The 26322-nt window shown below is 44.2% G+C and overlaps 1 long non-coding RNA gene across 3 annotated transcripts in view; it reads left to right on the top strand.

Annotated features, from left to right (window-relative positions):
• The first annotated feature begins 363 nt into the window (after positions 1 to 363).
• Positions 364 to 26322, top strand: part of LOC123591443 — a 207057-nt gene continuing 181098 nt past the window's right edge. For all 3 annotated transcript variants that reach the window (XR_006709324.1, XR_006709322.1, XR_006709323.1), the window contains exons 1-3: positions 364 to 606; positions 850 to 931; positions 9266 to 9348. This is a non-coding gene — a long non-coding RNA (uncharacterized LOC123591443). The remainder of the gene's footprint in view (positions 607 to 849; positions 932 to 9265; positions 9349 to 26322) is intronic.

The raw sequence follows: 26322 nt of genomic DNA, 5'->3' as shown, positions 1-26322 counted from the left end.
TTTTTTTTTTTAGGGTATCTCATTTCTAGGTTTTCCTAAACTCTAAAATACGTTAGGGGGGAAAATCTCTTAAGTTCCTAACCGTTCACTGGTGGTAACCCTTCAAGGATGCCTTTCTTCCTTTTTCTAAAAATAGAATGTGTTTAGGTAAAGGCTGACTTGGGATGTAAACGCCTAGTTGCAGTTAGACAGAGAGAGAAACGGCACTCAGCTCCCGGAGGGTTCCAGCTTTCTCTGTGGGGCTGGATTAGGGCTATTATCCCAGTGGTTGCCCGGTGAGGCTCAGTGACATGTGACAAACAAGCTGACACGCAGCCCGTGCTGACCCAGACGGTACTAACAATAACACCCGGGCTGCCACACTCAGACCTGCCCCTCCCTCCAACCAAGACCGTGTCAAGTGGAAACATGTCTCTGAGACGCGGCACAGACAATACCTCTGGCATTAAGGACCATCACACGGAGCCGATTCCTTAAACAACTGTACAGCATCACAGGGAAGGGACAGAGGCCAGGAAAAAACTACTACACTTGTCTAATTATTTCAGCGCAGCCCCAATGCAACGTTACCTTGACTACTTTGACCCTTGGCGTAAATGCAGATTTGTGGATATCTCCTATTCCATGGGCGAGTTCTTGTGATATCATAAAGAGGAACACTATGGCCCAGGGATTTGAAGAGATTGCCCAGAATCAATAACACCCAAAAGGAAAGAGTGCAGTGACCACGTGCGCCATGGGTGGGTTCAAGGGTGGCCTCTTTGTTTGGATTTATTGATAATTGTTCTCAGAGAAAAAGCCTCTGGCAAAAGCCACCTTATAATGAGTATTTTTCTCTTTGGCCCACAGGCAGTTCCCTAACGTAGCTGTAGCCTGCAGGCCCTGAATTATGAAAAGAGCCTTCAGTTTCGTCACAATGCAGAGTTTGAAGGTAAGCGTGACGCCATGTTTGAATTGAGAGAGCGTGAAGGTTTGGGGGGAGACCATTGGATCTGGTGGATATCTGTAGGTGAACGCTGTATCTTAAATGTCTGGATGCTCTTGGCAAGGTCCAATTTGGCCCCAGAAGAAGATGATGAGTCTCTCTCAATCACAGAGTCTGAGACGATAAGAAGCACACTCTGGTCCTGGCAATAACCCACCGATACGATTGCCTTTCCTTGTCCTGATGGGATAAGAAAGACCTTGGCACTCTTCAGGCACTCAGGCTGCCAGGATAACACTGATGTGCACACGTGTGCACACACACACTCCAGCCTTGCGTGTGCACCGGCCCAGCTTGCTGAAAACAGCATTCCTTGCTCTCCTTTGGCCTGGGACTCTCTCCTTCCTTCTCACTGAATTTATAGGCTGTGGAGACTATTAAACTTATTTTTATTTTGCTCCTATCTGATAAATCAGAATCCCGTCTGGAGAGGAGCCTGTTCAATCAGCTTCCCCTTAGGAAATACAGCATCAGTGCTTAGCCAGAGTATACTCACAAACGCCCCTAGGATTGATTTGCTTTCACAGTTTCCTGAATTTGGGCCTTAGTTTTTTCATTGTGCAGTGGGATTACAATCACTTCCTCACAGAATTGTTATGAGGCTTGAATAACAGGAAACGGTGTATATGACAGCTTTGTAAACTGTGGGGGAGGGGCAGGCTGGGGGAAATAACCATCATTAAGAAGATCCATTGATCAATAGCCAAGTTTATTCATTTAGATATAAGAAGAGGATTCTGGGAGCATGCATTCTTAGCCATTTTCTAGCGGTATGAACTTTAACAAGCTAATTAAATTCTTAAAGGCTTGATATTCTTACCTGTATTATTAAGAAAACAATATCCACTCTCACCAAGCTATGGCAAGAGTTAAAAGGATACCCTCTTGCACTGCGATGCCTAACACATAGTGGAGGCTTTGTTTTTTATAAATTTTTTTTTCAACGTTTATTTATTTTTTTTGGGACAGAGAGAGACAGAGCATGAACGGGGGAGGGGCAGAGAGAGAGGGAGACACAGAATCAGAAACAGGCTCCAGGCTCTGAGCCATCAGCCCAGAGCCTGACGCGGGGCTCGAACTCACGGACCGCGAGATTGTGACCTGGCTGAAGTCGGACGCTTAACCGACTGCGCCACCCAGGCGCCCCATATCGGAGGCTTTCTAAATGGTTGTTATGGCTGTTGTGTTCACCCGGAAGAAGTTATGGCTATTGTGTTCACCCGGAAGAAGTTATGGCTGTTGTGTTCACCCGGAAGAAGTTATGGCTGTTGTGTTCACTGTACAAATAGAATCTTTCTTTCTTCCCTAACTTGCTAGCGTCCTTCTCTGCTCAAGAATTGAATCCTGACCTCAGTTATTGCTATGAGTGTGTAAGACTGTGGCCAATGAGACTGATGTTTGGGGCATGAAAAGAAATAATTCACGGACCGCGCTCTGAACACTTTGTTTGCATTTATGTGAGGCTTAGTATTTCAACTTCCTAGATTGAAAACAGAAAAGGTACCAAGAAACTTAAAAGGCGGGGGGAGGGGGCGCAAACCGAAACAACTAACGAACCTTCCTAGTACACAGTTTGCTAAATTTTCTGTCAATTTTGCGAGAGGTTGGGTTCTTTACTGACTCCAAGGTGAATGGGAAGAGTTATATATTAGGCCTACCAAATGATAAACTGTAACTTTCAACTTCTAAGTTTAGTAAAGGAAAAAAGCCCCCAAATTCTTTCAATAAATAAGGTAGCTCTCAGAGCCATATTATGGTCTGTTGAGAGAGAAAGAAGAAAAGAGCAACATCAGGAAGCAGTGGGTGAGCTACAGGGAAACAGTCTTCCCTAAGGTAAAGATCCCATCGTAGGACCCTGGGATACGGCCGCGTCCCATATTTGCACCCACGTGCTTATGTGAGGCTACCTTGTCCCTCTTCTCACCCAAGTTACGTGAGACAGAACTAAACAAGTTCCTAGATGAACTTTTGTACATTTCTGCTATTATTCAGCACCCGAAAGAAGCTGGTGGGCCTGGGGACCAGAGTCCCCCATGGCTGGGCTGACACTGGATCCCATTACATCCTCCAAAGAAAACAGGAGCTGGTGTTGAGGTGAAATAGCAGAAACCAAGGAGGCAGGAGTTAGAATTGCAGTGGGCTGAAAAAAAAACAAAACCAAAAAAACTGTAGTGCCTCCATTCCCCAGGCTCAGAGCTCCTCTCTGTCTCTTTCTCTCTCACACGCACTGAAAGGTGATATCCACTCACTCTTGCCAGGATAGTTCCATCTTGGTGCCATTTTTGTGAACGCAGATAACATGGCAGTGCAGTGTTGGGTGCTGCGAAACTTTGTCCAGGAACGTAGTAACCTGATGCCCAGTTTAGGAGTTTCTCTTTTAACAACCCTGAATAGCGCTTTCTTATTTGTCGCTTTGCAAACAAACATATGGAAAAGACCGAAAACACTGTAGAGACTGCAAATAGATCTCCCCTCCCACGCCAATCCGCACCACCGAATCCTGCTTAGAGAATGGCTCTGAGGCCATTTTCATGTCTGGTGGTGGTGTGGTCTATCAGAGAGGTTCACGGAGGGCTCTGAACGGGGGAGGGGGGAGACACGAAGAATGCATTTGCCATCTTCGAGCTACAGCTGTATTAAATAGACGCCCAAAATAATCACATGTGCATAACAGTAGTGTTAGGGTCACCTAAAAATTATCTCCTCTGCAGCATGTTCGTCTTTGGGTTATCGGTTGTTCTTCAAACAGACTTGCCCCACCTCCAGAAAGGTATCACCCCTAGGATTTTCTCACACTAAGCTTGCATTACTTGGAGTTTCTGCCCTATCTGGTTTGGGTGTTGTTGCTGCTATAATTCTCTCTCTCTCTCTGTCTGTCTGTCTTTGTATCTGCAAAATCCCACCTGAATTACACTTCTGAGAAATACCTCTGGCTAGTTATGAAAGTTGATAACTCTTTGTTTGAATCTCACACACTTTGTCCGTGATATCTTTCATTTAGGTTCACTTGGCTCAATTTATCCTGCGCAACCCTAACCAGATAACGAATCTGTGCCTCTAACTGTGCTTTTTGCATCATTTCTCAAGGTCGTGATTTGTCTTTGGCACCTGCCCCCTTAAAGTAAGTCTAAGGTCTTTGGGTCCTTTAACATCACAAGCTTGCCCAAGCAACTGCCAAGTTAATGACTTCACTGACTACAGAACATTTACCCCAGGCTCCAATAACCACAGGATCCATACTGGCCATCAATAATTCTCTGTGTGTTATTGTTCAGGTCCCGCTTCCCAGGAGGGGCCACCCTATGATGTGGTGCAGGAAAGACCAGCTTCTAGGCAGACTGCCAACAAAAGTTCTTAAGAAACTGACCCATTTCAAACACGTCCCCTTACCTAATTAAAATGACTGCTACCTCTGCGGGAAAAAGTCCTTTGAACCTTCAAGACCTTTTCAGACTCTTGCCTAACTTCGGGCAGGTAGCAGACAACAGCATCAGTTCCATCTTAGGGCGGCCACAAGTGCAAGGAGGCAAAGAGGAAACAGAAGAGGGATTTGACAAGTGACAAAGATACCTTCCCTTGTGCCAAAACTGTCCTTGCTTTCCATCAGCTATGCCTCTGTTTGTCTCAAGTGCCAACCAACCCCGCACTGCTTTATGCATAGAGGCAGCCCAGAGGGGGCAGAAACCCTTCTTCACAATGGGGAGAGAGTAGATGGAGCTTGTTAGCTTGAAGGGGGAGAAATGAAAACAAAATAGTTTTGTGACTGTCACCTGCCCCTTTATATACATCTGGCTATGTGAGTACACTCCTTCAGACTCTTACTGGATGTCTTATTTTTTTTTAATGTTTATTTTTGAGACAGAGGCAGAGCATGAACGGGGGAGGGTCAGAGAGAGAGGGAGACACAGAATCGGAAGCAGGCTCCAGGCTCTGAGCTGTCAGCACAGAGCCCGACACGGGGCTCGAACTCACGGACCGTGAGATCATGACCTGAGCTGAAGTCGGACGCTCAACCGACTGAGCCACCCAGGCACCCCGATGTCTTCTTATTTAAAAATGACAGTAACCATCTGATGGTGCCATCATGGCCACCAAAAAAAAAAAAAAAAAAAAAAGCATAAATTCATGGAAATGAATTCAAAATAGATTATCAGGCAAAAATTAAGCACGCACTTGGCAGATATCAGGGTGAGTAGCTCCCAGGTTGTCCAATATTATTAAATTGATAAACAACTGTCAGAATGGAGAGTGAAATGGGTGACTAATTGGGTCCTGAGAAAAATTAAGGTATATTTATTTCTCAGATTTACCTTCCAGTCTTCCACGTGGGAAAAACATTTTGCTTTCTTTTCATTTTTTCAGCCACTTACGACAAGTACACAGTCTCGAATTCCCATGATAGGATTACACCACTATAAATAGACCTTGGAAACTCCACTCTGACTTTTAGACCCTGCCATTTACATTCAGGAATTTCCCCTCTCCCTTCCTGATATTTAAAAAGAGAAAAAATCTTTGCTATGCTTTTTTGGTCTGTGAGTTTCTCTTCTACATGATTTTCCATGCTACATGATGAAAAGTCTGCAGGAGGATCAAGAATGCAGAATTGTGTATCGTTTCTTAAAGTGAACAGAAGCCTTGGAATGAATGCCTACGTGTGATCCTCAGAGCCAGTCAATAATTCCAGGCACCTGCAGGCAGCAAACATAAATTTGATAATCTGAGAAAATCCTATTCTAACAACTGGCCTATTTAAATTAATTTACAGTGTGCTTAAATCATATATCCTATTCAAATTACAAACAAATAAATATGTAATGCTAATCATATCTCTGAGAGATGGGTTCGTGTAGCTCCTACCCACTCAGAGGAGGTAGCTGTGGGCTTACCGAAAAGCTAACTTACCTTAAATTATGCAGATGTCTGCTTGGACACATTGATCTCACAGGATGGAATAAAATAAAAGATATCAGTTCATTGTAACCTGGTTTTAATGGGGCTCAATCGAACTGAAAGGGAAGAACGTGAATCACAAGAGACACAACTATTATACCAGAATCTATACCCTGAAACTTGAGTGTTAATAAAAAGGGGCTTTGCCATTTCTCTAAATTGGTGATGAATATTATTTTTAGAGACTAAATTTCTACCGTTCTCACTAGGTAATCTTAGTTTAACAAACTCTTCAGTTGACATGCACATGTATGAACTGTGTGTAGAGATAGAATTCCACCCTACTATTCCTACACCCAGTGCCCCGGTGAGAATATTTAATCCTGAATATTTGGCACTAACTTGGTAGGCTAAATACATTGTTGTCAATACGGTAGTTGTATGTTAGATTGTAAACTCCCTCCAGACAAAATATAATTAATGTGCAGTCTAGAGGTGTATATTGTTTTGGTGACAATGATGGTTGGGTGTCTTCAATATTTTACCAGCTACTCCTATCAAACGCATTAAAAGAGGGGTGCCTGGGTGGCCCCGTCGGCTGAGCGTCTGACTTCATCTCAGGTCATGATCTCACAGCTTGTGAGTTCGAGCCCCACGTCAGGCTCTGTGCTGACAGCTCAGAGCCTGGAGCCTGCTTCGGATTCTGTGTCTTCCTCTCTCTCTGCCCCTAACCCACTCGCATTCGGTCTCTGTCTCTCTCAAAAATAAACATTAAAAAAAAATTTTTTTTTAATGCATTAAAAGAGTTGTCATAATATGGCTTTAAGTTTCTAGGGTACATAACTTTTAAAAAAATTTTTGACAATGTTAGTAGAAAAATCATCAAAGCCAGAAAATAGAATGAGCCCTGGAGTCAGCAATAAAGACAGGAAAATATTTCATGGGGATGATACAAAGTGATTCCTATAGGCCCATTAATGCAAAAGGCCCAAGATTGGGATGAAGAAAGCATGAGTGGAGTCTTGTGAGGAAGCGACAGGATGGGAAATAAAAATCCTCTCGGTGTCTGAAATGAGGTAAGTCTAGGTTAAGAATGAGCATAAGGTGGTGTTTTTCTTCAGGGTGCTCTGGAATAAGGGAAGAAATATTGGTGCGCGGGTGCAGGAGGAAGAAGCTACTGACTCCCTCGCATCCAAAACTGGACCAGTAGGTCCCCATCAACAGCACGGGACCTATGAGCATAGATGTTACTCCTACCGTCTACTGATGTCACAGCTCGTGATGCCTGTGACCATGTGCCTTCTAAATACGTGTGGGCTGCCCTCTGGTATATTCAGATCTGGCCACTCAAGGCACGCTGGTCGTATGGCAGACAGAAGAGGTCAATAAACCTCTGCAAGTGGAGATCTAGGTTTTCATCCCCGGTGTTTTGACTCTGAGTGACATGAAGAAAGTGAGTAGTAGGTCCTCCTGGCGGGTTTTGCTGAATAGGAAGAACAAGTCAAACCAAATAAATAATGACCTCCCTTTCAGCAAGTTGAGGTATTCACTTCAAAGACACCAAAGCATCCTTCCCTGAATCCCTCCCATTCCTGCTCCAACCACAGTGGTTGCCTGTTTACAGAAATAACCCTGAAGGGAGGGGCTGGGAAATGAACATGACGGCTGCCACTGTGGGCCGTGCTCGCTCGTTCCCCACAGTTGGGAAAGTCTTGGTTTCTCAAGAGTTCCGACAAATCTTGCGGCCGATGTTCCCGCTCCCAGGGTTCTCTTCAAGATCTGCTACTCCGTCCCTCAGTAATGGAGAGTCCTTCATATCCTTCCTGGGTTCTGACCTTCAAGTCTCACTTAGTATTGTGTCCCAGGGACCACACTTTAGGGATTAAGCATTCTGAAATGTAATTGTAAATCCTATTGCCAGGCACTCAAGAAGCCAGTCAGGTTAGTCTAACCTTTAGGAAATACACTCACCACTATCTAGAAAACAAGCAAGATATAAATACTCCAACGGCTAAATTTTGTCAGCTGGCTTTTTTTTTTTTTAATGTTTGTTTATTTTTGAAAGAGAGCAAAAGAGAGCAAGTGGGAGAGGTGCGGGGGGCGGGGAAGAGACAGAACCCAAAAAGCAAGCTTCTTGCTGTCACTGCAGACCCCAACATGGGGCTCGAACTTCCGAGCCGTGAGATCATGACCTGAGTCGAAGACAGATGCTCAACCAACTGAGCCACCCAGGCGCTCCTGGAGCTTTTTTTTTTTAATGGAAAAATTTTGTCTAGAACACCCCATATACGTATTTGATACTTTAGAATATTTCTAAAAAAAAGAAAAGCATTAATGCTAGGATGGCTATAAAAAAATTTTACAACCCTTTATTTTCCAGGTTAAAAAAAAAAAAAAAAACAGACACAGAGATTAAGTGACTCGCTCAGGGTAATTATACTCCAAAATTCCTTTTAGGTTCTTATTTAATCAAATAAATTTAACAAAAATTGAAAACTCCAAGCCCGATACACATTTTATCAATAAGCCTGTGGCTCTGACTTTTGTCACAGTGTGAAAACCACACTGCCCGGGGGATCCTTTCTGCTCAGGATGGTGTTTCCTCTCTTTCGTTCAGGAAACGGTCGGCGGAGTGAGCAGACCCTGCCCGCAGATGGTCACGGGGTAGGATTTTCCTGCTGCACAAAGAGAACTTGTAGACCCAAGAGAAGGATTCCTTCTAGATCAAGCCTTCCTGGAAAATTCCACTTTAATCCGTGAATCAGAGAAACACTGGAGACAGGCCCAGGCTTAAAGTATAGCAGTTCTTAACCACTGCTCAGTATGCCCACCTCGCATCTAGCAGGAGATGGCAGGGGAGTCCGCTAACAGACTCAGTCTTGCTTAAAACAGCTGCTGTCCCAGCCACTGTTTTCCTGGCTCTCCCAGGACTTGGAAAGGGCTTCAGGGAGGAAAAGGAAGGCCCCAGTGCCAAGCGTGGCATTTTCTAGGGACACTGAGCACATGGAGAAAGCGAGAGAGCCACAGTGGCCGCTCCTGTCCCCCTCCAACCCCACCCTCACCCCTACCTCTCCCCCCGCCCCCTCAAAGCTTCGCAGGAATTCTTTGGCTTCCTAATTTAACATCCTCCAGGGCGTCTGGCTGGCTCAGTCGGTGGAGCCTGTGACTCTTGATTTCAGGGGTTTAAGTTAGAGCCCCATGTTGGGTACAGAGATGCCTTAAAAATAAAAAGACAAACCTTTAAGACAAAGAGATAAGATAACATCCAGAGAAATTCCCAGGGAGGCCACACCCCCAGTTATCTCTATTTTCCTTGCTTTCCCAACAATTACACAGAAGTTAAGAAAACCTTGAAATATTAATCACTGTTGTTTTCTTTCTTTCCAGCACTTCCTGACCCTTCCCCTAGTGGGCAGAAGTATCTACTTTGCAGAAGAACTAATGTTGTGACTGGAAGGCTGGAAGGAAAGGTTAGTTTTCAGAAGCTTTATTTCCACTCAACACAGATCACAGATCTACCTATAACAATGGATATTTTGCTACTACACATACTGCTGCAATGAACTTGGACATACATTCCTTGCTCACTAGTCTATTCCATGTGACAATTCCTATCAACAAACTTTGCTAGATCAGATCATAGACATTTTTTTCAAGGCCTCTGATACATATGCCAAAATCGCGTCTCCCCCCCCAGAAAACTTGGCCTCGTTTTCAACCTCACTGACTTCATTAGAGTGCATTTAAAAAAAATTTTTTTTCAACGTTTATATCCACAAAGATTAGTGGTGGTCTCTCCAGGCAGAGACCCCTGCCACCGGTTCCCTTCCTGGCTGCATGGGGGTCTCCCACCCTCCCAGGGCATGTCCCCATCATCCCACGTGATCTTCCCCTGACCTGGGCAGTTGCCGAGCCCACCCAAACTGCCCCCACGTGGCCGGCCCTCTGTCCACAGTCCAACAGCACTCGCAAACTGGACCCATTGACCCCTTGGCAGGCGTTCGTGAAGGGAAAAGACCCAGCCTCGTAGGTCAGTGGATGTGGGGCTGGAGTGGAGGAATTTACCCCGTAACACAACAAGCTGTAGGGTTTCTGGATGGGCAGAGTGTTTTTAAACAACTCACCACCACAACAAAAGTTGCCAATGCCAGCCTTTCTAAATCCCAAAGAATTCTGGGAAGGTGCTGGCTAAGGTGGATTGTGACCCTGCAGCGGTGGTGGTATTTACCACTGGCCACCATTAATTGGTCTGTGCCAAGCCGGCAGTGTGTACTTCCAAAACATTGTTTTATTTCGTTCTCACGACAACCCAACTATCTTATGGATGGAGGAACAAAGTCTCCAGTGCTTCTGACCTTGACCACCGGACAATGCTCCCTCCTAACGAGAATAAAGATACTACTTTCCCCAAATACTCTACTCCCTAAAATATATTTTTATGAAAGATTCTACTTTAAATAAATACAGGAAGCTGTACTTTTCATTAGAACTTGAAAGGTTCCCCCCTGAGTAAAATAAAATCTGGCCTACCAGGTGGTTTAAGACTCAGCTTCTAAGTGGGCGAATGCGTTCATTTAGTACAAATGTGTACGAGGAAGGGTCTCCTTGGTCACCCACATGAAGGCATAAGAATCAAAACTGATTCTTTAAGGGACTAGTGAAAGCAGCCATGAACCTTGACCTCCCCTTCAGGGCATGGAGGTCCTAGCAGCTTGTCCCGTACAGCAAACTGGTCCTGTCACCTCTCCCTGGACCCCCACTTGAGAAGTCCTGAGAGGCAGTAAGCTTTTGGAGAGTTTGGCTAATGGCAAGAAAGTGGCAAAGCAGACATGTTCCTCCTTAGTGTTCATGCCCCGTCCTTTCCAAGGAAATTTGCTGGGGAAGTTCCCTTCCATATCAGAAGTAAAGAGGACAGTTCTCCATGTGACCCCTCCCCTCTCAACACAGATTAGTGCAACTGAATGAGTGGGTAAACACTGACCAGGTCTTAAGGCTAATTTTAGGAGGTTTGAGGTTATTTGCCAATTAGGTCCTTTGATTCATTTCCCCCCGTGTGCGTAAAGCAACCTATTTCTGCATCATTTAAGAGAAAAGAGAATTAGTGTGAGCTACCAACAGCTGGCTGACAACCTTGAGCCCTGGGTGTGTTGGCACTGATCCAGATTTCACATGAGGAGTTCATTTTTGGTTCGTCAAAAAAGGGAAGGGGTTGGCCCAGATCCTGTTTCACACGTTCAGGAGCAAGGATTCGCCATTCCCTTCAGAAATTGCTGGAGGGTGGCTCTGCAGGTGCACTTGTCTCTCCACCTGATACAAAAAGGACCGTTCAGCTGTCTGGGTTCTTCCTCCGACAAGTCTGTGCTTCAGTGCAGCAATTACACCAAGCAAAGGTTAATTCCCCTTTTTCTCCAAATCCCCTTTTATGAAGATCTATTATGTCTGCAGATTCCAGATTTTTTCTTAAGCTTCTTTTTCTTCCTCATGAATCCTACTCACCCTCACTTCGAGGTTAGTTTTTAGACTGAGGCTGAGTTTACTAGCACAATAAAGACCTTCATATTTGTTGGAGAATGAAATCCTCTTAGTTTCCTAATCTGTGAGTCACCATTTCAGAATAATAAAAATTTCATGTTTCAAAATGGTCCTAGCCTTTCTTATTTTCAATGTAACAAGTAATCAATGCAAAAGAAAATTAATTGGGATAAAAAAAATCCTCCCAAATCCCACCACTAGAGAAGACTAACCACCATTAACATTTTAATGTCTATGATTTTCATTATTTTTTCCCCACAAATTACAAGCTATTTAATAATTTGATTTTTTTTTTTTTTTTACATTTTGGATGTTAGATGAAAATAGAATAGATAAATGTCACTGTTTTTAAGAGGGGCAGAATGCTGCAAAATATTAACATGCTTTAATCTACCTATAACAATGGATATTTTGCTACTACATATACTGCTGCAATGAACTTGGACATACATTCCTTGCTCACTAGTCTATTCCTTGTGATAATTCCTATAAACAAACTTTGCTAGGTCAGATCATATACATTTTTTTTCAAGGCCTCTGATACATATGCCAAATCACGTCTCCCCCCCCAGAAAACTTGGCCTCATTTTCAACCTCACTGACTTCATTAGAGTGCATTTAAAAAAAATTTTTTTTCATGTTTATTTATTTTTGAGACAGAGACAGAACATGAACGGGGGAGGGTCAGAGAGAGAGGGAGACACAGAATCTGAAACAGGCTCCAGGCTTTGAGTTGTCTGCACAGAGCCCGATGCAGGGCTCGAACTCACAGACCACGAGATCATGACCTGAGCCGAAGTCAGACTCTTAACCGACTGAGCCACCCAGGTGCCCCTAGGGTGCATTTTTAAAATCAAATTCTCACAAATACTAAGTAAAATAGGTCTTTTTAAAATTTTTGCTCATTTGAGAGAGGAAAAAAATGGTACCTCCATGCTTTTTTTAAAAAAATTTTTAATTCTAGTATAATTAATATACAGTGTTACGTTAGTTTCGGGTGAACAATACAGTAATTGAACACTTGTATACGTTACTCAGTACTCATCATGCCAACTGTGCTTTTAATCCCCTCCACCTCTTTCACCCATTCGCCCACCTGCCTCCCCTCTGGTGGCCATCAGTTTCTTCTCCATAGTTAAGAGTGTTTTTTGGTTTGTGTCTTTTTTGTTTGTTTTGTTTCTTAAATTCCATGAGTGAAATCATGCGTTATTTGTCTTTCTCGGACTTATTTCACTTGGCGTTATACTCTCTAGATCCACCTATGTTGTTGCATATGGCGAGATTTCATTTTTTATGGCTGAGTAACATTCTATTATATATATATATATATATATATATATATATATATATATATATATATATATATACCACATCTTATTTGTCAGTTCTATGGATGGATGGACACTCAGGCTCCTTCCATAATTTGGCTGTTGTAAACAATGCTGCAATAAATGTAAGAGTGCATGTGTCTTCTCGAACTGGTGTTTTTGTATTCTTTGGGTAAAGAGTAGTGGCATTACTGGATCGTATGGTCATTCTATTTTTAATTTGGGGGGGAAGCTTCATACGGTTTTCCAATGTGGCTGCACCACTTTGCATTCCTGCCAACAACGCAAGAGGGTTCCTCTTTCGATATATCCATACCGATATCTGTTGTTTCTTGTGTTGCTGATTTTAACCACTCTGACTGCTGTGAGGTGATATCTCACTGTGGTTTTGATCCGCATCTCCCTGATTAGTGATACCGTGCATCTTTTCATGTGTCTGTTGGCCATCTGTATGTCTTCTTTGGAGAAATGTCTGTTCATGTCTTCTGCCCATTTTTAAATTGTGTGTGTGTGTGTGTGTGAAGTTGTATAAATTCTTTATATATTTTTGATACTAACCCTTTATCTGATATGTCATTTACAGATACCTTCTTCCATTCAGCAGGGTGTCTTTTAGTTGTGTTTATTAGTTCCTTTTCGGTGCAGAAACTTTTTATCTTGATGCAGTCCCAACAGTTTATTTTTGCTTTTGTTTGCATTGCCTCAGGAGACATGTGCAGGAAAATGTTGCTATGGCCAGTGTCAAAGAGGTTACTGTCTGTGCTCTCTTCTAGGGTTTTTATCAGGATTTTTCACGTCTCACAATTAGGTGTTTAATCCATTTCAAGTTTATTTTTGTGTATGGTGTAAGTGGTCCAGTTTCATTTTTTGCATGTAGCTATCCAGTTTTCCCAGCTCCATTTGGGAAAGAGATGGTCTTTTTCCCACTTCTCATTCATGTCTCCTTTATCAAAGATAATTGACCATAATATCATGGTTTTATTTCCAGATTCTCTATTCTGCTTCATTGATCTATGGGTCTGTTTTTAGCTAGTATCATAGTATTTTTTATTACTATAGTTTTGTAGTATATCTTGAGATCGGGGATTGTGATACCTCCAGTTTTGTTCTATTTTTCCAAGATTGCTTTGGCTATTTGGGGTCTTTTGTGGTTCCACACGAATTTTAGGATTATTTGTTCTAATTTTGTGAAAAATGCTGTTGGTGTTTTGATAGGGATTGTATTAAGTCTGTACATTGCTTTGGGTTGTGTGGACATTTTAACAATATTTGTTCTCCCAGTCCACGAGCATGGACTATCTTTCCACTTGTTTTTGTCATCTTCAGTTTCTTTCATCAATGTTTTTACAGTTCTCAGAGTACAGGTCTTTCCCTTCCTCGGTTAAGTTTATTCCTAGATATTGTTTTTGGTGCCATCGTAAATGGGGCTTTTTTCTTAAATTCTCTTTCTGCTATTTCATCATGAATGTATATAAATGCAATGGATTTCTATATATTGATTTTGTATCGTGCAACTTTATTGAATTCATTTATCAGTTTTGGAAGGTTTTTTTTTTTGGTGGAGTCATTAGGGTTTTCTATGTATAGTACCATATCATCTGCAAATAGTAAAGGCTTTACTTCTTCCTTACCAACTTGGATGCCTTTTTTTGCTTTTTCTTGTCTGAGTGCTGTGCCTAGGACTTCCAGTACTATATTGAATAAAAGTGGTCAGAGTAGACACCCTTATCTTGTTCCTGATCAGTTTTTCGCCATTGAGTATGTTAGCTATGCGTTTTTTTATATGTGGCCTTTATCAGGTTGAGGTGTATTATTCCCTCTCAACCTAAGTCACTGTGTCCTTGTTGATTTTCTGTTTGAATGAGCCATCCATTGATGTAAGTAGAGTGTTAAAGTCCCCTATTTTATTACTGTCGATAATATTCTGTTTGTTTGTTATTAGCTGCTTTATTTATTTGGGTTCCTCCATATTGGGTGCATAAATGTTGATAATCATTTATATCTTCCTATTGGATCATTCCATTTATTATTATGTACTGTATTTCTAAAGAAAGACTAAAGATTCTTGTCTGTTTTAAAGTCTATTTTATCTGATGTAAGTATTGCTACTCTGGCTTTTGCACTTCCATTCGCATGGTAAATGCTTTTCTGTCTGTTCCCTTTTCATCTGCATGTGTCTTTAGGTCTCAAATGAGCCTCTTGTAGGCAGCATGTAGATGGGTCTTGCTTTTTTATACATCCCGTCACCCTATGTCTTTCGATTGAAGCACTTAGTCCCTTTACATTCACAGTAATTATTGATAGCTACATACTTATTGCCATTTTGTTACTTGTATGGTTGTTTTTGTAGTTCTTCTCTGTTTCTTTCTTCTCTCGCTCTCTTCTCTCATGGTTTCTTGGCTTTCTTTAGTGATATACTTGGATTTCTAAATGATAGCCTCGACACATAGAGTATTCTTGGTTGCAGATTTTTTTTTCTCTCAGCACTTTGAATATATCATGCCACTCCCTTCTGATCTGCAAAGTTTCTACTGAAAAATCAGATGATCACCTTGGAGAATTCCCTTTCCACGTAACTGTTTTCTTTCGCTGCTTTTAAAATTCTCTTTTTATCGCTACCTTTTGTCATTTAATTATTTTTTTTAACGCTTATTTATTTTTGAGACAGAGACAGAGCATGAACGGGGGAGGGGCAGAGAGAGAGGGAGACACAGAATCGGAAACAGGCTCCAGGCTCTGAGCCATCAGCCCAGAGCCCGACGCGGGGCTCGAACTCACGGACCGCGAGATCGTGACCTGAGCTGAAGTCGGACGCTTAATCGACTGAGCCACCCAGGCGCCCCACAATTATTATGTGGCTTGGTGTGGACCTCCTTGAATTGATTTTGTCGGGGGCTCTCTGTGCTTCCTGGATCTGGATTTCTATTTCCTTCCCCAGATTTAGAAGATTTCAACTACTATTCCTTCAAATAAAGTTTCTGCCCCTTTTCTCTCTCTTCTCCTTCTGGGATCCCTATCATTACATTTCATGGTGTTGCTGAGTTCCTTTAGTCTATTTTCATTTATTATTACTATTTTTTTCCTCTCACCTGTTCAGCTTGATTGCTTTCCACCCGGTCACTGATCCATTCTGCTTTCTCTGGTGTATTTATTCCCTCTAGTGTATTTTACATTTCAGTTATTGAGTTCTTCACCTCTGATCGGTTCCTTTTTTTGTCTTCTATCTCCTTGTCGATGTCTCACTGAGGCTCTCCACTATTTTCTCAGCCCATTGAGTATCTTTATGACCATTACTGTAAATTCTCTGGCAGGCATATTAGTTATCTCCATTTCACTTAGCTCTCTTGGGATTTTGTCCTGTTATTTCATCTGGGACATAGTCCTCAGTCTCCTCATTTTGTCTCACTCTCTGTGTCTGTTTCTATGTTGCTTGCTTTTGAAAGTAGTGGCCTTGTGAAAAAAAGAAGTTCCTGTAGTGCCCTGCAGTACAGTGTCCCCAGTTCACCAGAGCCTGGCACTTCAGGAACATTTCCTGTGTGTGTTGTGTACACCCTACTAGTGTGGCTGAGCCACGTTTTCCTTCAGCCCAGTCATCTACAAAGGCTCTCTTTGCCTATTGGCAGGGTTTAGTCCCTGTGCTGTCAGTAGGCCAGTCCGAGGCCGCCCCCTTGGGCCTGAGTTGAGTCAGAAAAGGCATTTGCCAGAGCTAGATGCTTTCCCTGGGTTATCCCCCCGAGAAGCTTTTATTGGTGGCCATGACCTGGAGTCAGACCACATGTCTTCTCCCAGTCCAATGCTGGAGCTACAGTTGGATTGGTGTGTGTGGCTATCTTCCCCTTTCCATTTTGGAGTGGCACTGACCCTTGTCGAGGCTGCTTGCACACTGCCGGGCTTATGGCACCACTTCGGATAGACTCCTGCCAGTGGCAGGTCCATAGAAAAAAGGCAGGGTCAGAGCTGTGATGCCAGCAAGGTTCATGCTGGTCTGCTATGGAGGGGGTTCTGCAGTCACCCAGAAAGACTCCTGCTGAGGCCAGGAGGGGGGAGGCCAGTCTGCAGGAGAACACAGGGGCAGAACACATCGTTAGCAAACTAGGTGGAGAGTTTTCGTGCTAAGCTGGTTCCCATGGGTGTCTGTGTATCTAGGCTTGGGGGTAAGGGAGGGAAATGGCACTTGCCAGCTCCTCTGTTCTTAGGTCTCCCAAGGATCCCTGCCTCTCTAACACAAACTCTTAGATCGGTAAGTAAATCTCCCTCCCGTATACCCCACGTATTTTTCAAATTGCTTCTTCTAAGCTATATCTCTCTTGGACCGTTTGTTTTGCTCCTTAAGGACAGGGACTCCATTTCCTCTCACCATCCCTGGTCTCACAGAGATAAGCCCGCTGATTTTTAAACTTCCAGGTGGTAAGCCCCACTGATTATAAGAACTCAAGAAATTAAGCCTCTCTGTTTTTAAGACCAAATGTTAGTGGTTCATCGTCCCTATGCAGGTTCCCCATGCCTGGGGTGCCTGGGGTGGGGTATGCTCCTCCCCCTTCTCTTGGCACGTGACATCCCTCCCTCCAGCAGACAGTCCCATGGGTCCCTTTAGTTCCCAACTGTATCTCCATTCTTTGTGGCCTCTTCTCTACATTTTGCTCTGGAGAGTCTGTTCTGCCAGCGTTTGGGTTGTTTTCTGGGTCAACACCTATTTCTGATGTAGGTGTTATGTAGGTGTAACCATGGGACAAGGTGAGCTTAGGGTCCTCCTACGCTGTCATCATCCCTGAGAAGTTTGTGGGGTTTATTATTATTATTAACAAGGTTTTCATATGCTAATAATTGTTTGTACTTTTTTTTCTTTTTTGCATTGTCTATTCTCTTGTGCTCATTTTTCTTTTGGGATATTCATATTTTCCTTCCTGATTGTAGGAACTCATTACGCACAAAGATGACATTTTCTAGACTGTATTTCAGGGAATTTATTGCACTTTGAGATGTTAATAGGTGTGTTGAGGGGAGGAAAAGACTTCCATGGTCAGATTTAACACGTCATTTCCTAAGCTTAATTGACCATCAAACATTTTCTTCTTCTTCTTCTCCTTCTCCTCCTCCTCCTCCTCCTCCTCCTCCTCCTCCTCCTCCTCCTTCTCCTCCTTCTTCTTCTTCTCTCCCCGCCCCCCCCCCACACACACACACAGAATACCCTCTGGCATCATTCAGGACACGAGTGTTCTGGGCAATAACATTTGAGAAAATGTTCTATGTAAGATATTAATGCTTTATGTGTTAGGTATGTGGCATGATTTTTCCCTATTACCGTTTGTCTTTTACTCTGCATGATTTTTTCCATACACTGTTTAATTCATGTATTGAAATCTCTCCGTATTTTCCTTTGCCGTTAAGTAATTTAGAATATGGACCCTGAAGTCACAATTATTTGCTTTGAATCCTGGCACCATTACTTGTGGGGATCTTGGGAGAATTACTTAACCTCTCTATGGCTCAACTGTATCATTGAGAAAACGGGAAAAGTACATATACCTATAAGCTTTTGTGAGGATTAAATCACTTAATACAGATAAAGCTTTAGAATTGTTTTTGACACAGAGTGTCATATAATGATGATGGGTTATTTTTTGGATGATGGAGAAAGTCTTTCCCCATTATACATGTCGTAAAAAAAAAAAAAAAAAAACTATTCAGGGGTGCCTGGGTGGCTCAGTCGGTTGAGCGTCCAACTTCGGCTCAGATCACCATCTCGCGGTCCGTGAGTTTGAGCCCCGCGTCAGGCTCTGTGCTGACAGCTCGGAGCCTGGAGCCTGGTTCGGATTCTATGTCTCCCTCTCTCTCTGCCCCTCCCCCGTTCATGCTCTGTCTCTCTCTGTCTCAAAAATAAATAAATGTTAAAAAAAAAACACACACACAAAAACTATTCATAGTATTGTTTTGAAAGTTAGTATTTTTATGGAAATTAATATGGGTATTAGCTATAAAGCAAAGAGTTTACCTTTTCCCCCAGTGGTTAAGTTTTTCCAACACCATACGTTGATAACGTTTCCCTTTATCATTTACTGTTACTTTGTCTAGATTTTTCTCTCCTGATCAGTCTGTTCTGATGCCAAGACCCCTGCTTTCCTATTTCCTTTCAGAAAAGTCACAGCTACGTTGGCCGGAATCGAGAGCACATGTTGTTTCCCCCTCAGAGTTGCCCCAGGAGACACTTGGGCAGGGTGTGAGGGACCTTGAAAGTAGGATTTGGTTTTCTTTTTAAAAATTTTTTTTTCAACGTTTTATTTTTATTTTTGGGACAGAGAGAGACAGAGCATGAACGGGGGAGGGGCAGAGAGAGAGGGAGACACAGAATCGGAAACAGGCTCCAGGCTCTGAGCCATCAGCCCAGAGCCCGACGCGGGGCTCGAACTCCTGGACCGCGAGATCGTGACCTGGCTGAAGTCGGACGCTTAACCGACTGCGCCACCCAGGCGCCCCAGGATTTGGTTTTCTACGATGCAGATGGGAAAGATAGGCCCCACGGGCCTTTGATTTTAACTGTTACTGTGCCTGCCAATACTCATGTTCTGCTGAGGCCTAGTTGGGATTATAGCCTGTTGGATTCCCTCAGGAATGTTTGAACCCTGGGTGCATTCTATCACAGAAAAATTAGTGTCTTCAAATTCCATCTGGTCTCTCTCCTTCCTGTGGCCTCAGCCATGTAACCTCTAAATTACTAGGAAAGATGTGAGAGGAAGGAGACACTAACCTGATCCATCCCAGGTGGTGGGAGGAGAACCAAGTGGGCCCAGTTGGAAGGAAGATCTGATACTGGGAGGCTTCATAGAGGTGGGACCAGAACAGCTTTTGAGGACATTTCAGTCACAGCTGAGGGAAAACCAGAGCGCTCAGAATTATTATCCACAAGGCCCAATGCAGCCGCCTTCTTCTCTGCACCCCATTATCTCTTGTTCACCCTGTTCCCAACAGCCTCTTTACTGTTCCTCAAACATATTCGTACCTCAGGGCATTTGCGCGTGTGCTGATCCCCCTGGAAGTTTCTTCCCCCAATACCCACATTGCTTGTTTCCAAGTCAGTGTGAGTGCTGTGCTCAAACATCAGCTTGGTGAGGCCGTCCCTCACCATCCCATTTAAACCCGTGCCGGCCCTTCCCGCTCGCTGATTTACTTTTCTCAATAGCCCTGGTCACTGCTCAACACGCTATTTTACTTCTTGTTTATTGTCTGTCTGTCCACCCAAGAACGTGAACTTCCTAAGAGGGTTCGCTGTGTGTTGTTCCCCGATTTCTTTCAACACCTGGAACACTGCCTGTCCCGTACAGGGCTTCGCAACTGACTGTGGATGAGTGAACAAATGAGCGTGCCGGCCGGACGGCGTCACTTGCACAATACTTTGGAACGTGTCTAGGTCTGCTACCAATAACGTGTTTCCTCAGAATGCAGCTGCCTGAAGGACTCTGGATTTTCAAGCTAGCCTCTGCTCTGCAAACAAGTCATTTCTAAAGTGGGGATGAAAGGCTGCGTCTCTTGAAAGTTACAACAGGCACGCGCCTATGGTGACTTCTTTCATTAGATACCTGAACTTCATACCTGAGGCTTCCACAAAAGCCAAGCAAGATGAAATGTAAGCTGAAACCACCGTGCGATATCACCACACACCCACCACGCTGGCTAAAATGAAAATACAGAAAATGCCAACCGTGGCAAGGGTGGGGAGGGGAGAATTCGGACACGTGTTGAAAAACCGGTAGCACAGAGCTGAAAGGTCGACGAGTGCCCCTGCGAAAGACAGGAGACACGATGTTCACAGCAGTACTGTTTGCAGTGGCCGAAATCTGGAGCAAAACAGGAAAATCGATTTTTGAAAATGTGCTATGTTCCCGGAGTAGAATACCGCACCGGACATGAAATGCATGATCTATAACCCCGTGCAATCATGTGGATGAAGTGCGCAGACGGAACGCCGAACGAAAAAGACACAAAACAGCGTCTCGTGTGTGTTTCCATCTGTGTAAGATTACAAGCAAGTAAAACTAATCCGTTCTGCTAGGAAGTCTGGAGAGACTAGGAAGGCATGTGAGCGGCACTCTCTGGGCTTCTGATGGCACTGTGCTTTTTGATCTGAGCGCTGGTCGCACAGGGATATCCATCTTTTGAAGATTCGTCGAGCTGTATACTTATATGTCGACTCTTGTGCACGTAAAATTTGCTGAAAAGCCTCAGAGGTGCGGGCCGCTCATTTGTTGAAGCGACTTGTCACTTCCCACAAACGGAACCTATTCGGGGAAGCCCTGCTCCAGCCCTGTGGAGGTGGAATAGGGTGGGGTGGAGGGCACCTTCCAACTGTGGCAGAAACACACCGCTGAGATGCTGCCAGAATGCAAAATGGCGGGAGCCTGATGCGGGGGAGGGGGGAAGAAAGCCGGTGGAGAGCCTTGAGTGCCTGCTGTCTTAGGTCACTTATGGCCCCAGGGCAAACGCTGCCTCCCATCAGGGGCAGAATTGTGAAGACTCTCCAGCCAGCCTTTGGGAGAGCAGCCACAGGCTGTGCAGGGCGCTTTTCTAACCAGATATTGAAGGAGAATACCCTCTGCTTAGAAGCTGAATGTGGAAACTTTGTTTTAGAAGGCGGCAGAAAAACAGCAGAGAGAAAAAACATAGCTAGAGGGCAGGTCCTGAGTAATTTCCGAAGAGAACGCTGCAGCAGAAACTGGCTGACAGGCTAGAGCCCCATGTTTCTTCCCATTAGCAAAAATAAACAGGAAAAGGAGGGCCAGAACATATAGGAGCTACGAGGCCCCACTAGGGTGTTGATGGCTCACCCCACCGCCAACCTACACGCTTTGGAGCACGCAGCACAGCGTCCCCGGCAAAGCTTCGAGGATCCCACTGCTAACACTGGAGAGCGTAGGCCTGGGAGCAAGGCAGGACCTGAAGGAAGAAAAAGACGATCCCGTGACATTCAATCGCTATGGAAAGGAAGGGGACAGACAAAGACGTGTAGCTGAAAGAGAACCTTTCTTCAGTATTGCAGGGTTATAGGCCACTTGGAGAAGGTTGGGAAACAATGAATTAGCCAAGGATGTGCATCGTTTCCAGCCTTCCAGGAGCAGGCTCTTGCTGGAGACAACCTCCAGCCCTCAGTCCCCCGGATCTGGAAAGGCCCAGCAGAAAAGGCTGCCAAGAGAGGAGAGATTTGGATCTCAGCGTTGCTAGTTAGGGAGTCTTTAATGACACTCAAGAGCCAGCACCTGGCCATCATCCTGCCCTCGGATTCTGCGGCCGCAGGGCAGAAGCCTCCCAGCACTCATATACGTGAGAGACGGGGAAGGAGTGGGAGTGGGTGGTGGTCAGAGAAGAACACGGCAAATGCAGGATGTTTGCAAGAGGTAGATGGGTGCACAGGGCCGGCTCTAGCATGCTTACTGTACGTGTCCGGACCTATAGGCAGCATATTTGGGCAGTTAGCATGGCTATCCTTAAGCACGCCCCATGTGCAGAAAGCTACACGAATATTCAAGCGCTGGCTTGTCCCATTTCCTCTCGCGAGAGTGTCCCAAACCGATCCCTCAGAGGATGGAAAGTTTCGGTTGTTTTACCTGAGGAAATGCAGATGAGGCTAATAAGGAGGTTCCAAGCCGAGGTCAAGTCAGTTGACCTTCTGTGAGCGCAGGGTTCACTGTTCCTAGGCTGAGAGCAATCTAGAGTCGACAGGCAAAACTCCTGACCATTTAGGGAATTGCACTTTCTGAGGAGAATAAGAGATAGCAGCTACTAGCTCTGAGCCTCACCGCATGTGTGTTGGGAAGAATAAAAATTCAGATAAAAGTTACATTTGGGTAGACTATTGCTTTCTAAAGAGACACCAAAAGAGACCCGAACCCGAAACCTAGGTCGAGAATGCCCAACACTGCTTACCGGAGACAGTTTTTAAAGCCAATTTTCAGGAGCAAACAGAATCAGACCCAGATGCTACCAAGAACAAGGAAAAGACAATTTTGCTGCCTGGTTTTAAGTGATATTCACATAACTGAGGCACATAACTGCTGCCTCAGTTTTAAGTGATATTCACAAGATATCCTGGGGCTCCTGATACTTGCAAGGGGTTGATAGAAAGGATGATGCTGATATGAAATATACGGAAGTACTGATTTCTTTAGATAATAACATATTTTACAAGGCCTCAGGAGCACAGGAATTCTGATCCCCCAGATTCAGAGCTGCCTGGAAGAATCAGGGTTGACCTTGTCCATTTTCAAATACAGGCTCCACCGGATGCATAGCATCATAACAAGGTATGGGCATATCCTGAGTGGATCTTTCCTAACACTCATTGGCCATTTCCCACAAATCTTGGAGAATCAAAGAACTCAGAGGCTTAGTGGATGTTATAGGAGATTTGAGGGTAGCCATGCCATTAGGACAAACCCTTTCTCTGACCTGACCCAGGAATATCAGGCCCAAGCTAAAAAGAAAAGGGGCCAGAAGAGGCATCCGTGGACAAAGAGACGCCAGAGCAGAAGTCTTTGAACTCTGGTAAGGGAAGACCTACAAGCAGACGCTCAAAGCCTTAGTGGCCCTTTTTCAACCAGGATCTTGACTAGTATTGGCTGATAGCACCTGGTTTTAAATCCCTTAGTTTAAACACACTGGCACCTATATGGGGAGCTTCAGAGTTGGACTATCTCAGGAAGATGCTGAAACATGGCTAAATTTTGCTGCAGAAGCTTGAACTCTGTGGGATCCAATATCCTGTTTGCAAATCAGAGATTCTGGCCCTAAGTTAGGCAGTGAGATACAAGTTTTAGGAAGTGTGCATGTGAGGTACAAGGATAATCAACAAAAACCCTCTCACCTCTGGGCCCACCATGCCAAGCAGGAGATGACAACGGTAGCGGGTGGTAGTGTTGGGTGACTATTTTCAGGACTGCTGTCCTCTTGTAGCTTCATCCACAAGATGCCACATCTCTTGAAGGAGTCAGAGCCCTGTGAGATCCCCAGGGTCCAGGGAGATACAGTTTTCTTTACGCGACAGAACTTGGGGGCTTTCCAGGATGGAGTCAGTGAGGCTTCTTACTTCTGGGGCTCTGGTAAATCTAATGGCTCCAGCAGGGAGGCGCTAAAGGGAAACTCAGAACAGCTAACGGTCAAGGAAAGAGACCCAGTCCTGTTGGACTGACCAGAGTTTTCTATAGGTGAATTTGAATGTGACGTTGAGATGAGCACAAATTCCAACTATGTGATGGTATGTTATTAAAATGGGAACTGGAATGTCCTCTATGAAGACACTTGCCCAGGAGTCCTATAGTATGGTTCTGAAAGACGTACAGAGCTTTGAGTGGAATATATGAATGTTGGAAAGCTTTACACCTGTGGAAATCTTTAGTGGGCAGAACTCGGGTGCCGTGTCCTCCTTATACATCCCACCCTAACAGTTTTGATGGTACTGAAAATAATTAACTTTTAAAATTATATTCAGTTCTCTAAACGAAAATCTGAGTTTTGTTGCTATGACTCTTATCCCAGAACTCTTCCTTGTTTTCTCCTAGGCGTCACTGAGAGGTCTCCAATTTCTTTTTTTTTTTCAGGTAAAGTTCTAGCCATTTATTTCTTGATAGCTATCTAGCTCTGCCTCCCACCCCGCCGGCACTTTCATTCCCATCAAATTTCACTTTATAGATCCCTGTATCTGATCAGTGAGTTTCTTGCTTAACATCTTTCAAGACCTCCTGGAAGTATCTTGCCGGAAACCCACTGTCCCATCGTTTAAAAAGATAGGGGCGCCTGCCTGGGTGGCTCAGTCAGTTAAGCATCCAACTTTGGCTCCTGTCATGATCTCATGGCTCATGGGTTCGAGCCACAAGTGGGGCCCGGTGCTGACAGCTCGGCGCCTGGAGCCTGCTTCAGAGTCTGCGTCTCCTTCTCGCTCTCTGCCCCTCCCCCACTTGTGTTCGCTCTCTCTCAAAAATAAATAAACTTTAAAAAATTCAGCTAACTCTTCATTTTCCATATTTTTTTGATTCCGAGGGTAATAATACCAACCAAAGTGCACGTAACCTGTGTTTCCTAAGGCCTCTTCAGCCTGGGATTTTTAAAGGATCATATTAAACCCTTAATTATTCCTCTTTGCTTCTTCTCCTTTCCAAGCCAGTGTGCCTGCGGAGAGATCACCGAGCGGAATGACTGTCAGTCAAGGAGCCACTCCCTAGCTGGCTTGAGGCACTCCTAATCTACTTCAACCAGGTAATCTCAACCCTAGTTTTTGAATACAATTACCTGGGAACTTAAAGAAAAATACACTAATGTCAGGTCCCATCCCACACTTTAGCATAAAGCTCTAGCATCAGAATGATTTTTTTTTTAGGGGCGCCTGGGTGGCTCAGTCAGTTGGGCGACCAACTTCGGCTCAGGTCATGATCTCGTACTCCGTGAGTTCGAGCCCCGCATCGGGCTCTGTGCTGACAGCTCGGAGCCTGGAGCCTATTTCAGATTCTGTGTCTCCCTCTCTCTCTGACCCTCCCCTGTTCATGCTCTCTCTCTGTCTCAAAAATAAATAAACGTAAAAAAAAATTTTTTTACATGATTTTTTTAAAATACATTATTTAAAAAACATATATATTTATCTTTAAGAAAGAGAGACAGCATACACAGGGGAAGGCCAGAAAGAGAAGAAGACACAGAATCCCAAGCAGGGTCTAAGCCCTCTGTGCAGAGCCCGATATGGGGCTCGAATTCACAAACAGATCATGACCTGAGCCAAAATCAAGAGGCCACTTAACCGACTGAGCCACCCAGGTGCCCCCCTGCAAATGATTCTAATATGTACCCGCCGTTGTGAGGAACCACTAGGAGCCATGGTAGCCGTGAGTCCTTGCTGAGAGCATCTATGTGTATCCAGATGTCAGTGCATATGCAATCACGGCACGGAGAAGTAGCACAAGGAATCTCCAAGTCATCCAAATTCCCCCACTCACTGCTTTCTGCCTTTTTTTTTTTTTTTTTTTTTTTTTTTTGCCTTTCCTACTCTTCAAAGTAGCGCTCCTGTCATTTAAGTGACTTCTGAGAACACAAGGGTGCTCTCTGTTCTTTCATGAACTCCTCTGCAAATTTCTTAGCAATTAGCACTTCAATCACTATCATCCATTCAGAAAACGTAAATCACCTTTTTGCTTTGAGTTAATCATTTTCCATTTTCCCAAGGTGATTCAGAAATTCAGAGCTCCCTGAAAGTGAGTGAGCAGGTGTGGGGGGCTGTGGACACACTTCACTGTTCCATTAATGGCAGAATACACCTTGAGAGGTAACTGGCAATGCCAACAACAACGAAAATGAGTATTTGTCCAGCTATGATAAAATAGAGAGCCTAAGTCTGAAAACAAATTTTGATTTCTCTAGATTTCGGGCAGTGTTAAAATACACAATCAGTTCTAACCTTGTTTGCATTAATCTCGACAGAAATTGCCCATTTGTTTTCAAAGCATCGGGTTGGAACATTTTGCTGCTACGTGGAAACCATGTCAACGATCATACTCAGGACATGAAATCCACTTGCACAGGGAGTCCATGCAATTTTAATAATGTCTGCTA

Source organism: Leopardus geoffroyi, chromosome B4, assembly GCF_018350155.1.
Source record: "Leopardus geoffroyi isolate Oge1 chromosome B4, O.geoffroyi_Oge1_pat1.0, whole genome shotgun sequence".
Taxonomy (NCBI): domain Eukaryota; kingdom Metazoa; phylum Chordata; class Mammalia; order Carnivora; family Felidae; genus Leopardus; species Leopardus geoffroyi.
Note: the sequence above shows the minus strand (reverse complement) of the source record. Positions and strands in the feature narration are given on the sequence as shown.